A 13,140-nucleotide genomic window follows, 5' to 3' on the forward strand; every position below is an offset into this window, starting at 1 on the left:
AAGTCCAAAAGGGAGGGGATATCTGTATGTGTATGGCTGATTTATTTTGTTGTGCAGTGGAGGCTAACACAACATTACAAAGCAACCATACTCCAATAAAAATTAATAAAAAATTTTTTTAAATATATATAATGGAATATTATTCATCCATAAAAAAGAATGAAATGCCATTTGCAGCAACATAGATAGACCTAGAGATTATCATACTAAGTGAAGTAAGTCAAACAGAGAAAGATAAATATCATATGATATCACTCATATGTGGAATCTGATTTTTAAAAATGATACAAATGTACTTATTTATAAAACAGATTCACAGACTTCAAAATAAAACTTATGGTTACCAAAGGGGAAACATGGCGGGGACAGATAAATTAGGAGCTTGGGATTAACATACACACACTACTATATATAAAATACTAAATATAAAAACCAACAAGGACCTACTGTATAGCACAGGGAATTCTCCTCAATATTCTGTAATAACCTATATGGGAAAAGAATCTGAAAAACAATGAATATATGTATATGTATAATTGAATCACTTTGCTGTACACCTGAAACTAACGCAACATTGTAAATCAACTATACTCCAATAAAATTTAAATATTTATATAGTACATATACATTCCCTCTGAGGGTTTTTCTTGCAATTAATTCACAATGCTGAAGAAAAGTGAAGTCCATGTCCAGCTTTTGAGGCATGCCAAGTTCTGAAGTTTCCCTTTCATTCTCCTCCAGCATTATCACTCAGGATCCATAAGAGTTCATACCCTAGTCAATTAAAGATATTTTTCATACTATCTCCCCATGAAATGCTTATTACTCCATTATCCTCTAATGGAAGCAGAGATTGGATTGATGTGCTTTGGAGATGGAGGAAGGAACCTTAAGCCAAGGAACAGAGGCAGCTACTAGGAGCTGAAAAAGGCAAGGAAACCTATTCTTCCCTCAGAGCCTCCAGAAGGAACCAGCCCTGCTGACACTTTTGACATTAGCCCAGTGAAACTGATTTCCGACTTCCGACTTCCAGAACCTCAAGAGAACAAATTTATCGTGTTGTAAGCAACTAAGTTTGTGGTAATTTGTTTCAGCAACTGTAGAAAATGTACCATGCTTATGGACCAAAATGTTCTTCTCTGTGGGAAGAAGCACAAAATTCTGTTGGGGGTAGGGGGCGGGGCTCCTCTGCAAGCACGTAGATTAACTTCATTCAAAAGCTATTTTACACACAGCCTTCCTTTCTGAGTGCTTAAATTAGAGCTAAACTATCACAGGAAGGAAAAAAATAGCATTTGGTGAATTTTTAAAATTATAACTTATCTTAAAGATATTTGCCATGGCTAGAGACAGTCTTTGTGGGGCAATTGGCCTTTAAACAGAGAAAATTGATCCAAGTTTCAGATTCCTGCATTAAGGTTTATTACATGCGATGTCTGGGTTATATTAAACTCCTGGAAATCAGGGTTTATAATGGAATGGCTGACATACCCTTAACTTTAATAGCCTTTCCAAGTACTGCAATAGTGAGCATTACTTTTTAATGTCATAAAATGATGGTTAAAACACTACAGAATTTTCTCAAGACAGATAAGCAGGTGTTCAAGAGAGCAGAACTATTTAAACTTCATTGATTTATGGTCTTTCTTATATTGAAGGCCAAAAGTTTTATTGAATTCCCACAGTAGATACTCTGAACTTAATTTTCTAAAATAGTAGGAGTATTTCAGCGTTCCCCATATATATTAACTTCTTCATTTTAACACTTGTGCTTCTGTATTTTTAAAGTTACTAGGCATAATGAAATAGAAGCTATAGCCAAAAGTGTCAGTTATTCTACATTTTCTTTTTATTGGTTGACTTTTCAAAGTACACTGTGTGTAGTAAAACCCAATGCATGGCTACTAAATCATATAATCTAGGAACACAAGCCCCCAACTAATCATTTAAGCTGCACAATATTTCTGTCACCCTTTAGCACTGTGAATATGACATAACTTCTTATTTAGTGTGAAAGAATGTCAAGGCATTTATCATCACTCCTTCCCTCCCAGTTGCTCTTTCAACCCACCCCTAACCCGATATCTCCAATCTTTATGCTGCCTGCCAAAAGTAAAGTGGCTATCAGAAAAGCCCCAATAAACTATCAAACATTTTATATGATCTGTTAGCATTTTCTGCTGGTTTACATAAAAATCAATACTTTTATAACTCTAGGACACAACCCTAACGATTTAGTGAAACTGATGTTTACTGTTGAATAAAACAGAAATACCATTAGCTCTCAAAACCAAATAACATTAGAGAAAGCTAGAAGCAAAGTAACTACTATAATTTAGATATGTGGATACCAAAGCATCTGAAACCCCAACTTGTTTTAGTACTGACTGTAATAGCAATAAATCCCTCTTGGGAGAGGAATAGTTGGAGGGTGAGTCAGGCAGTGTATGAATAAACTCACAGCTTATAATGCATTAACTCCTTTGCTTTCCTCTCTATGTTCCCAGGCTCTGACAACAAAATGAGTCAAAGCTAGGAAATAAAACAGTGTTAGAACCATGTCAAGAAGAAAATGGCAACACATTATCAAAAAATGTAAAACTTAGCCAGTAACAGTTCAGGGAAGCTTAGAATCCACCTGGTTTAATCAACATATCTATGTAACTTCTAATCATGTGAACAATTTTGTTATAATCCAAGAACATACCAAAAACATGTCCCTCTAAAAATAGATATGGGGGAGAGATAAATGAGGAGTTTGGCATTAGCATATACACACTACTGTATATAAAATAGATAACCAAAAAGAACCTACTGTATAGCACAGGGAACTATACTCAATATTTTGAATTAACCTATAAGGGAAAAGAATCTGAAAAAGAATAGATACATATATGTGTATAACTGAATCACTTTGCTATACACCTGAAACTAACACATTGTAAATCAACTATACTTCAATTAATTTCTTTAATTAAAAAAATAAAAATAGATATCAATATGAGGTTGTTTTAAAATGATGGGTCCAATGCCAGAGCATACGCTGATATTCTTTCAACAAAATCATTTTTATTATTTAGTCAAAATCAGTCTGCTTGGGCTTCCCTGGTGGTGCAGTGGTTGAGAGTCCGCCTGCCAATGCAGGGGACACGGGTTCGTGCCCCGGTCCAGGAAGATCCCACGTGCCGCGGAGCGGCTGGGCCCGTGAGCCATGGCCGCTGAGCCTGCGCATCCGGAGCCTGTGCTCCGCAACGGGAGAGGCCACAACAGTGAGAGGCCCGCGTACCGCAAAACAAACAAACAAAAAAACCAGTCTGCTTCACTGAAATTTCTCATGGCTCCTTCAATTCCAAATACCAAGCAATTGGATTGAAAGGGAAGCCTTCATTTTTGAATAAATAAGAGATGCACAGAACAGTTTAAGTTTCTTCTTGGTCGAATCTGTAAAACATAAAGATTGTTAACTTATACGCAGTTATTTTCGTTGTTTATAAGATTGTGTCTTTGTTTTGTTTTAAAACATCATTCAAACAGGAGTATAATCAAATGGAACTTTCCTCCCATAAAAATGGTCAGGTATTTGAACAAATTCCCCTGTGCTATTTCTCATCTGCTTTCTCAAGCAGAAGGTATGGAGCAGTGAGAAGACTAAAGGTCAGAGAAGCTGGAATTCTAACCCTCTTCTGTTATTGGAAAACTCTGCCAGAGGGCCAGTATCACTTTGCCACATAACAACATTCACTGTGCCCTAACTTGAGTTATAACAACTTCTCCCACCTTAACACCCCTTTCTTCTACAGGTAATTCCTATATTCAAATTTCCTAAAATAATCCTCCAGGTTCCAAATTGTTTTTGGACACTTTGTGACAATAGGAAGTTTTCTAGTTTAGAGAACTTTCAACATGCCTTTCCTCTGAAATGAAATTTCAGACTTTGATCGTATAAGGTCTCTTATTTCTTTAAGTTTAATGTGGCATTATTAGGGATGGGAGAAGGGTTAACTTACCATTTTATTTTGAAAATATATATGAGAAAATAATGAATAGCTACATGTGGAATTTTTTTTAATTTGAGGAAGTCAGGTAATTATGTAATAATTCTAAAATTAAATAGTGAAATTATATGCATGTGCTTTTAAAGATTCTAATTATAATGTTGTCCCAGCTGATCTGTATTAATTAAAGTAAATTTTAATAGTAAGTACACAACAAGGATGACTTTCTTCTTTGGTGTCCTTACCTAATATTTCCAAGATCGATAGATGGATGGATAGAAAGAAATATATGTATAGATACAAAAATATTATTAACTATGGCTGTCATTTGAATCAATTGTCTGAGAAAGACTATGGTATTCCTCTAAGAGAGACAACTACTTTTTTTTAGGAAACTACCTTAACAGACTATTAGGATCTGAAATATGGGTCCGCTAGGCAGATGGAAGAAGTTTAGAAAAGAAAGACTTAAGTTACTCTGTGTGATGTAGTAGAGCATTTGGAGGTATCCACCAGTGCTTTAGGAAAGGAATTGGGGCCCTGAAAGGGAAACTGGAAGAAGTGTCAAGAAAGAGGGAACCCAACAACATGGCAGAGCCAGATTACACAGCGGGGCATGGTCTTGCAGGAACTGTAGATACATTTCCAAGAATAATGTTACAATTAATAGATGTTTCCTATCTACGTGGTATGGACTCTCTACTCTCCCCAAACTTTAGCTAAAATCTATTTTAAGTAGGGACACTGGCAAAGTGAGCTGAGACCCAAGTGATGAATCCAGGAGAGTGGGAAAGGCAACGGAGTAAAGCAACTGACGACCAGATGGACGACAATCCCCCACTTCCCACGTGGACAACAGGAAGTTGACTCCTGCAGGGAGTGCATGAAGAGGAGGAAGAGGCTACATCCTGCCATCCAGAGCTGAGGTCCATTAAGTCAGCAGAAATGTAAGCGATGTTAGGGGAGAAGAAGGTCCCAACAAGAACCTACACTATGCCTCTCCCTGGAGTTGAGAAGTCTCTGGGTGTGTCTGGAAAACTGGGAATACAGGCATAAAGGAGTCAATCTGAGGATCTAGCATGCCTTTGACTTCTTGTCCGCATATAAACACATCTATACCAGCTTAACACACACACACACACACACACAGATACACATACACAATAAACACTCTATCGGGACTTTAATCACCATCTTGTTTCATTTCTTCTCACCAGAAGAAGTTCTAATATACATTAGAAGAATTGTCTACAAAAGCTATCTCCACCTCCTCACCTTACATCCTCTTTTTAATCCATACCAATCTGCTTCCATTATCATTGCTTTCACAAAATTGATTTCAATAAGTTCACAAAATGACCATCTTTTAAATTCTACAGTTAGTGAATACCATTTAGTAATTGTCTATTTTCAAATAAAGACAATTACTCAATGGTATTCACTACAGTTAGTGAATACCATTTAGTAATTTTCTATTTCAAACAGAGACTCTAACAATTAATTTGAAAATGAAAGAGTTACTGATCAGTGGTTCCAATTTAACAAGTAAAGACAATTTCTTATTTCACAGTGGGTTTCTTCTTGTAAAAACTAACTGGCACTTTTTCATCCTTATCTTACTTGCACTCTCTGCTTCATTTGGTGCTCATGATCCCTCTACCCTATTTTGAAACTCTGTCTTCAACTTCCTCTTGTAACTTTGGGCTTTTCTTTTCAATTTCATAAGCTCCACTTCCACTGTACAGCTCTTGGATAATGGTATCACAGTAAGAGAGAGCAAAATGCATTCTGAGTCCTGCAAGAGGCTCGGCACAACTAGATTACAGAAGGTGGGGTAGGGTATAGTGAAAGATCAACTGGATAGGTGATGAGGGGTCAGATCATAAAGGGTTTTACAAGCCAGAGTAAGATGCTCAAGTTTTACCCTCAGATCAATAGACAGTCATTGAAATGGGTGGTGATAAGTTTGGAATGATAAATGAGATTTTTCATCTTAGAAGGTCACTCTGGAGAAAGAACTGAGTATGTAAAGACTGGAAGGAGGAAGACCAGGTAAAGAGATGCTGTGATCATTCAAATGGGTAATTATAGTGGTCGGGATGTACACGTCTTATGGAAAATGGAGATAAAAGAAGTGGACAGATTCAAGAGATATTCAGGAAGCTGAATTGACAGAACTGGATGGCTGATAGAATGAAGAGAAAAGAGTTGAGAATGACACCCAGGTTTTTGGCTTGGAACACCAAGTGGATGGTCAGGCCACGCACTGATATAACATATATGGGAGGAAGAAGAGAAGATGACTGGAAGAGGTGGGCTGATGATTAATTAAGTCCGGGCAGGTTAAATTTAAGGTCTCTCCACCCAAGTGGAAATGTCCATTACACAACTGATATATGCATCAGAATCTCAGCAGAGAGATTTGGACTGAAATATAATTTTGGAGATCATGAGAGTATAGAAAACAACTGGAGACATGAGTTTGATCATTGAGCCCCTCCTCTCCTGTATTTACCTCTTTCACATCAAACTGTAAGAACATAACCATGGACTGATCAAACAGTTGGGTTGAGAGCTCTAATGCTTGATGAGAAATTAATTAAAGGGGCCCAACTGGAGGTTCAAAAGCTAAATCTAGGTTTTTTGATGTCTTCTACCTGGATCTGTAAACATTAGAAGAGAGAAGGGCCAGGATGAACAAACAGAACAAGTGACCTCAGAAGAACCAAAGACAATTCACAGTACAAAAGAGAATTGTTTAAAAACTCTCATTGGGAACAGCAGGGATTTGAGAGAACATTATATCCATTACAAATGAAATAAAATAAAAGCAGAAGCTGCTATGATAGGAAGTATCAGAGAACAAGAAAATATTCCTCAAAATCAAAAATATTAGCTTCAAAATAAAAAATTGACAGAAATTATAGAAGAAAAATTTAAGTAAATGTTCCAGGGTGTAGAATAAAAAGGCAAAAATGGGGTATATGAGAAAAAGCATTTAGAAGACACAGAATCAATTCAGGAGGTCCAACATCCAGTTAATTTACTCAAAGTGCATTCAGATGCTCAAAGCAGCTTCTTTATTTCTTATAGATAGGTAATCCCATGATCCTCATGCACCCCCACCTGGTCAGTTGCAGAACCTATATATTAGTCCAAAACAGTAAATTCAACCCATTGCAATAATTTTAAAGCTCCTTTAGTGAAACTTCACCCTTTTGATTTCCTCTCCTTTCCTCTGCTTCTCCAAGATGGCAGGCAGTTAGGGAAAAGAAAAGTGTGTCATCTGTACTTCAAGGCAATGTGATGGAGGGCAAAATAGAGTCCTTGTATCCACCAGCATTCTCCTCTTGTACATCTCAACTACTGAGTACCAGGGCTGGGAGAGCCTGGGACTGCTCGTTGCAGTAGATCACCTCTTTCTGTCTCCAGGTGTTCTAGAATCTGCTCCCATTGTCTGTGCCTGGTATCTTTTGGCTGGATGAGGGCCAGCCCTGCTGGTGCTCCTGACTAGTGTGGCCTTACCCCAGTTGTTAAATGGCATGAGGAGCTCTCTGATCCTCTTCTTTGTGCCCCACTTGGATCCCGGCCATCATAGCTTCTGAACACCATGGCTTCTGCTGCTGGGGCACCTCACCACTTGCCACAATAGGCCAGAGCCTACTGCCTTTCAGCTCAACCAGCTTCCGTATCTCTTCTGGGAACTCAGGAGTGCTTGGAAAATAAACTGTGACTTCTTCTTCCTAACCAGGCTGGGCCACTGAATTTATCTTGGTGTCACCATTACCCAAATTGGTTCATGAGGCTTACAAACACCTTCTTCTACTGCCCCAGTCAAGGAACAAGCACTCCCCTTAACCTATTCAGCATGAGCTCCGCACTGTAGTGAAAAGCCCAGAGAGTACAGATCAAGTCACATCTGCCACTTTGGTCTCCTGTATCCAGCAACCACCCCACAGGAAGAAGAGAAGCAGGTTTGGAACATTTGATCTCTCTGCTGTGGTCCTCCTTTGCACTACTTTAGGTATATAATTTTCTATGGTCTTATCCACTAAGCCTGCCTTTTGATGTGTTAGAGAGGTAAGTAAAGGAATTTGGGAAATTTTTGTCTCTCTCAGAGATCGCTAGATTCCAAGTCTATCACTTTGCTTTGAACTCAAGCATCCCTTGTAAGTATCAGAAGCTGAATATAGACTCTTCGCATTGCTACTGTAAAAATTCTAACCCTACTCCTTAAAGCAAAGTGATGCTTCAAGTTAACCGGAGAAAAGTCCATGTACACAGAACAGCAAAAGAAGAGGGAATATTAATATCTTTTAATATACTCTCCTGCATTAACCTACTCTCTTGAGAATCTAACATACTTTATTGAGCTTTAATGGCTACCTCTGGGAGCATGGCTGTGGGAGTAGGAAGGAATGGGGAACTGGACAGTTGGAATTTTTCCTGTGTCTCATAATATGCATTATTTTAGTATTTTAATTAAGACTTTTGTACCATAGGGAATTAGGAAAATACTTTTGCCCGTACTTTGGGAAGGAATACCTCTTTGCCCAACAGTGTCACCTCGCTCATACCAGAAAGATGGTGATAGAAGTAGAGACTGGCAAACAACCTCTGTGTTTAGTGGAATGTCAATCGCAGGGGGCAATGCAATAGCATGACTAGCAGGCCAAAGCTAAGCCCCATGGAGCCTCTGCTTGAGCACATACAATGTAATATCCTAGCCTCATAAATAGCTATGGGACAAATCTCAGATAAGTGTTTCTAACATTCAAGCTGATCCGAGTTGGGGCTTCTGTAGTTTGACTTACACTTACACTCTTCCTCCTAGACAGCTCTTGAAGCCCTTACTTCTCCTTTCCTCTGCCCTTATCATCATCCAAGCCTTTATCATTTCTCACCTTAATCAATGGGCTTTTGCCATTTCATACCTTGTCCTCAGCTCTATACCTGCTACCCTCGATAAATGTTTATTAAAGTGAATGAATAAATGGATGAATGCCTGATTTTGAGTCACTGAAATCTAGCTGGCATCCTCCATGCTCGCTACCCTCCTAGTTATTTAATAAAGAAAAATAATTTTTGTTATAAAGCATTTCTTCAGTACTTGAAATGTTTCCCTTTTACAAAGGGAAATTTCTACTTAATTGATAAGATGTATATTTTAAATCATGATAGTATATTTTGAGCCATACATGTGACATTAAAATATTTACTTAAGTACATAGATGTTTCTGCACCCTTTTCCTAATCATTAATTTCCCCAAATAATTCATTTGACCAATTAATATACAATTTTAATAAAGCAAAAAATATATTGATCTGATTTTTTAAATGTTGTGATAAATAAAACAGCTGCTCCTGAAGAACTGTAGGTAGTATATATAGGCTGCTATCTTGTTTTGAAGTAAAATTATCCTTAAGTAATGCATTACAAGAACAGAAAGGAAATACTTTATAATAGAACTAGAAATAACTCAGTAGACTTTTGAATAAAAATTTACTTTGAAGGTGGCTTCGAAATTATTAAACTATATCCTGCTCCTCCCCACAGGCACATACGTCACATAGAAAATCTCTCTCTCTCTCTCTCTCTCTCTCTCTCTCTCACTCTTGCTCTCTCTGTAACTTTTTGAGGTTCATAATTTGAAAACTGAAATTTCTCTGTGACCTTGAAAAAGAATCCTTGCCTAACCAAGGAGAAGGGTGGATTTGGGGAGTTGAGATTATTAATAATATTACAGGATGAAACATATAGAGATGCTTTCAGAGGTTAATCAGGCTGCAAAGTTAGTCACTAGACTTGCTGGCGAATTATCAAATCACTGAAGTCCTGATTCCAGTACAGAAATATGACCTTATTCAATCATTATTCACAGAAAAGGGAGGGGCAGATGCTCTAAACTGCACTGGTGGGAAGTTTTCCTCTACTCTATTTATTCTCAAAACAATACTTGGCCAACTGATCTTTTTAAATCTGCTAGTGTGATAGTTCTTATTTTTACAGGCCACGCTAATCATCTTTTTTGCCAGCCTGGGGATTAATCCCAAACAATTATCCCAAACAATCAGGATAGTTGGCAATAACTTCAGGGTAATTTAGATGCCTTGAAATCTCTGACTTGTAAAACCATCAGTTCATCCAACTCTGACATCATTAAGTAAGACTATTCTTTTTATCAGTGAAATCACTTGGTTTTTTCCAAGCTCTGCCCTCCCAAGTTCTGCATAAAGTATTATTTAAAATGTATAAATTATTACCGTGGGATATTACGAACAAATAATTAGAAGAACAAGCAGACTCTTATGCTCTGCCATGCCATGACTTACCCATTTTTTAATTAAGTATCGAGTCTTGTCACCTTCTTGGATTAGCTTTATATGAAGTAGCCTCTTCTCCAGAGAGGAAAATCTATTTTAGACAATGACATTTGCTCATCAATATGTGGCTTAAAAAAAAAAATGAAAGAAAGCACCTGAGCCTTCAAATATAACAAGCTGAAGCCTAAAATGGAATCACCTAAAAGTAGGAATACTAATTCGTATTAAAATCCACTATGTTTAAAATTTGAGCTGAATCAGGTACATTGTTGTAATTTCCTGAGCATTTGTCTTGAAAACTAATTAGAAAATCTGGAGATAGTACTTGGTATTCCTAACATGTCCCAGAAGCCTTTGTGTTCATTCTTTCGATTCCAACGTCCCATTTGGAAGCAATCCAGAATCTAACAATAAAACAAGCTTGACTCACCAAGATTCACTTTCTCAATGTATATCAGTCAGGGAGACTATGGGAACAATTACTTGGTGTATGAGTGAGAGACAAAAAGTAAGAAAAGGTCTTCTATTACAATGACATACAAAACAGCTCTCCATCAAGAGTACATTTAGCTCTTTATAAAACAAACATGTTGTTTCTTTGCTTTTGTACACAGTTATGTCTTTAAACACGCAAGAGAAACCACACAGAATGAGGAACTGGATATCAATCATGTCAACATTATGCTCTGCTTATTCCTAAACCATAGGCTGGAATTGAGCTAACCTAAACTTCACTGAATGTTAATATAACAGCTGGCAACATACTTTCTTAAAAAAGGACTCCAAGAGTAATGAAAATGAAAATATAGCCCATGACATTGATCTAAGTTTTGACAGACGTTTTTGGTCAGCATAACATATGAGCTCAGAAATGAAGTTCCAGCCATGTATGTTTCAGAAAAGACTTCCTCTATAAATAAAGTTGTTATAGGAAATGACTAGCAGCATCATACCCTAAGCATCTTGGCCAATAATAAATTGAACATTAATGGAAACTGACTATTCCTTACATGTCCCCATAAGCTAACAGACTAAACATCCAAGGCATCTGGAATTACTTGCCCTGTTATGGGTTGTCATACAGTTTATCATCTCAGAGCCTATTTGACGTGGCTGGTGCTCTTAAAAGCCCCAGTAATTCTGCTGCAGAACTAAAATTCCATTTTGAGTAGCCGCAGGATTTGTTGATCAACAGGACAGGTGGAAAGAGAAGGGGCTTGATGAGAAGGACTTATCACCCTCTAATAATATGCACACAAGAGAAGGACGGGATGGATGCATTATTTTTAAATTGTGTCTGGCCAGCATGTCAGGACTGATTGAAGAATCCAGCAACAGTGAAAAGAGTCATGTCTGCCTTCAGACATGAAAAGCCAGTTATGCACTCTTATTTCTTGTCAACGGCTTAGATCAGTCTCTCATTTTTAGGACAAATAATAAGAAAATTTGTAAAGAAAATGTCAATTCCACCCCGCCATAAATTTAGCCAAAAAAATTTTTTAACTAATAGCCTTCCTCCCCTTTCTGTAGAAAGGCAATATGGTGTGAAAATGTTTTCTCCTAAGTGATGGAATGTACAGTCACGCACCAGCAACTCAACTGGGTGCTGAATATCAACGTGCCTGTTCTGGAAGAAACCGCTCTGGGGTTAGAGGGAGCACACTGTTGGAAAGAGAGTCACTTCAGTGCAGGAGGGGAGGCCGTGCATCTATTTCAGAAGATGGAGGTTTATCTTCCAGTGGAGGGCTTTGATACTATTCATATGCTAACAATATCACCATTTCCTCACAGCACTCAATACACAGGGAATAAAAGACGTCATTTGCTGACATGGGGCGCAACGCTTTCTGTCCAGCATACTGATCAAAAATCTGCATTCAGCTTCCAAGGCGAAGCCACCACATAACCTTTAAATTGTTCTTTGAACACTTTAAATTTCCGGTCAAAATAATTTCCCATTTTAGAGAATAAAATGATGAAACAAAGAACTCTAACTGTATTTTCCCTCCGCTCCTAACACGTAGTTTTAGTGCCCCGAGGGCTCCTTTCATCTGGTCTAAGTGCTGGCATATGATGTGATTGTTAACAGAGCCGGCCACCAGATGAAGTGAATTATCTCAACTGCCAAAGCTCCCACTTTCTTTCCAATTTAAACATCAATTTAGCACAGAAACTGAAGGGTATTATGAAAGCTTTAATATGAACCATTTCAGACATGAGGAAAAAAATACTGGAAGGTTTTTTCAAACTATCAAACAAATATGTAATTTTTTGAACCTGAAGATGAGTCAGGAAAACGAGTGGAACAGCAGAACACACAGGATACTCACTTTAACGGACAGCAAGAGAGAAGGATCTCTTTGTCTTAAATAAACATGCTTTTCAGAACAGGGAGGATTTTACTAAAGAAAATGAAATTGTGAGGTCATGAACTAAACACAGCGATCAACAGCAAAGAGAAGACTTCTGCTTTAAAACATTTCAAAATGCATATCATCAACCTGGACGATCTGGGATGTTTTTAGTGGTCTCCTCTGGATTATTAGGGTCCTTTTCATTATACAACTTGCCTTTCTCATGGAAATTTTTTCTCCATTTGGATCACTAGCTGGTGACAGAATGTGCTAGCATATGTCCCAAATACCTCTTTGAAAATGAGACCACTTCGTAGCTAACTCATAACAATAAAACTTGATGCTTTCTCACACAACATAGAGCTCTTCCTAGTATATGCCACAAAAATTAAAACATATACATTTATGTCAAAAGAATATGAATTATTATTTATCTTTAATCTTTTTAAGCCTTCATAATGAAAATG

At 37.5% G+C, this 13,140-nt stretch overlaps 1 long non-coding RNA gene across 1 annotated transcript in view; it reads right to left on the reverse strand.

Annotated features, from left to right (window-relative positions):
* Positions 1-2,084: 2,084 nt before the first annotated feature.
* The window catches only part of LOC117200544 (uncharacterized), a 78,313-nt gene continuing 67,257 nt past the window's right edge, over positions 2,085-13,140 (reverse strand). Inside the window, exons 5-6 of the long non-coding RNA XR_004482129.2 lie at positions 10,329-10,410; positions 2,085-3,441 (exon numbers count right to left, since the gene is read on the reverse strand). This is a non-coding gene — a long non-coding RNA (uncharacterized LOC117200544). The remainder of the gene's footprint in view (positions 3,442-10,328; positions 10,411-13,140) is intronic.

Source organism: Orcinus orca, chromosome 3 (genome assembly GCF_937001465.1).
Source record: "Orcinus orca chromosome 3, mOrcOrc1.1, whole genome shotgun sequence".
NCBI lineage: Eukaryota > Metazoa > Chordata > Mammalia > Artiodactyla > Delphinidae > Orcinus > Orcinus orca.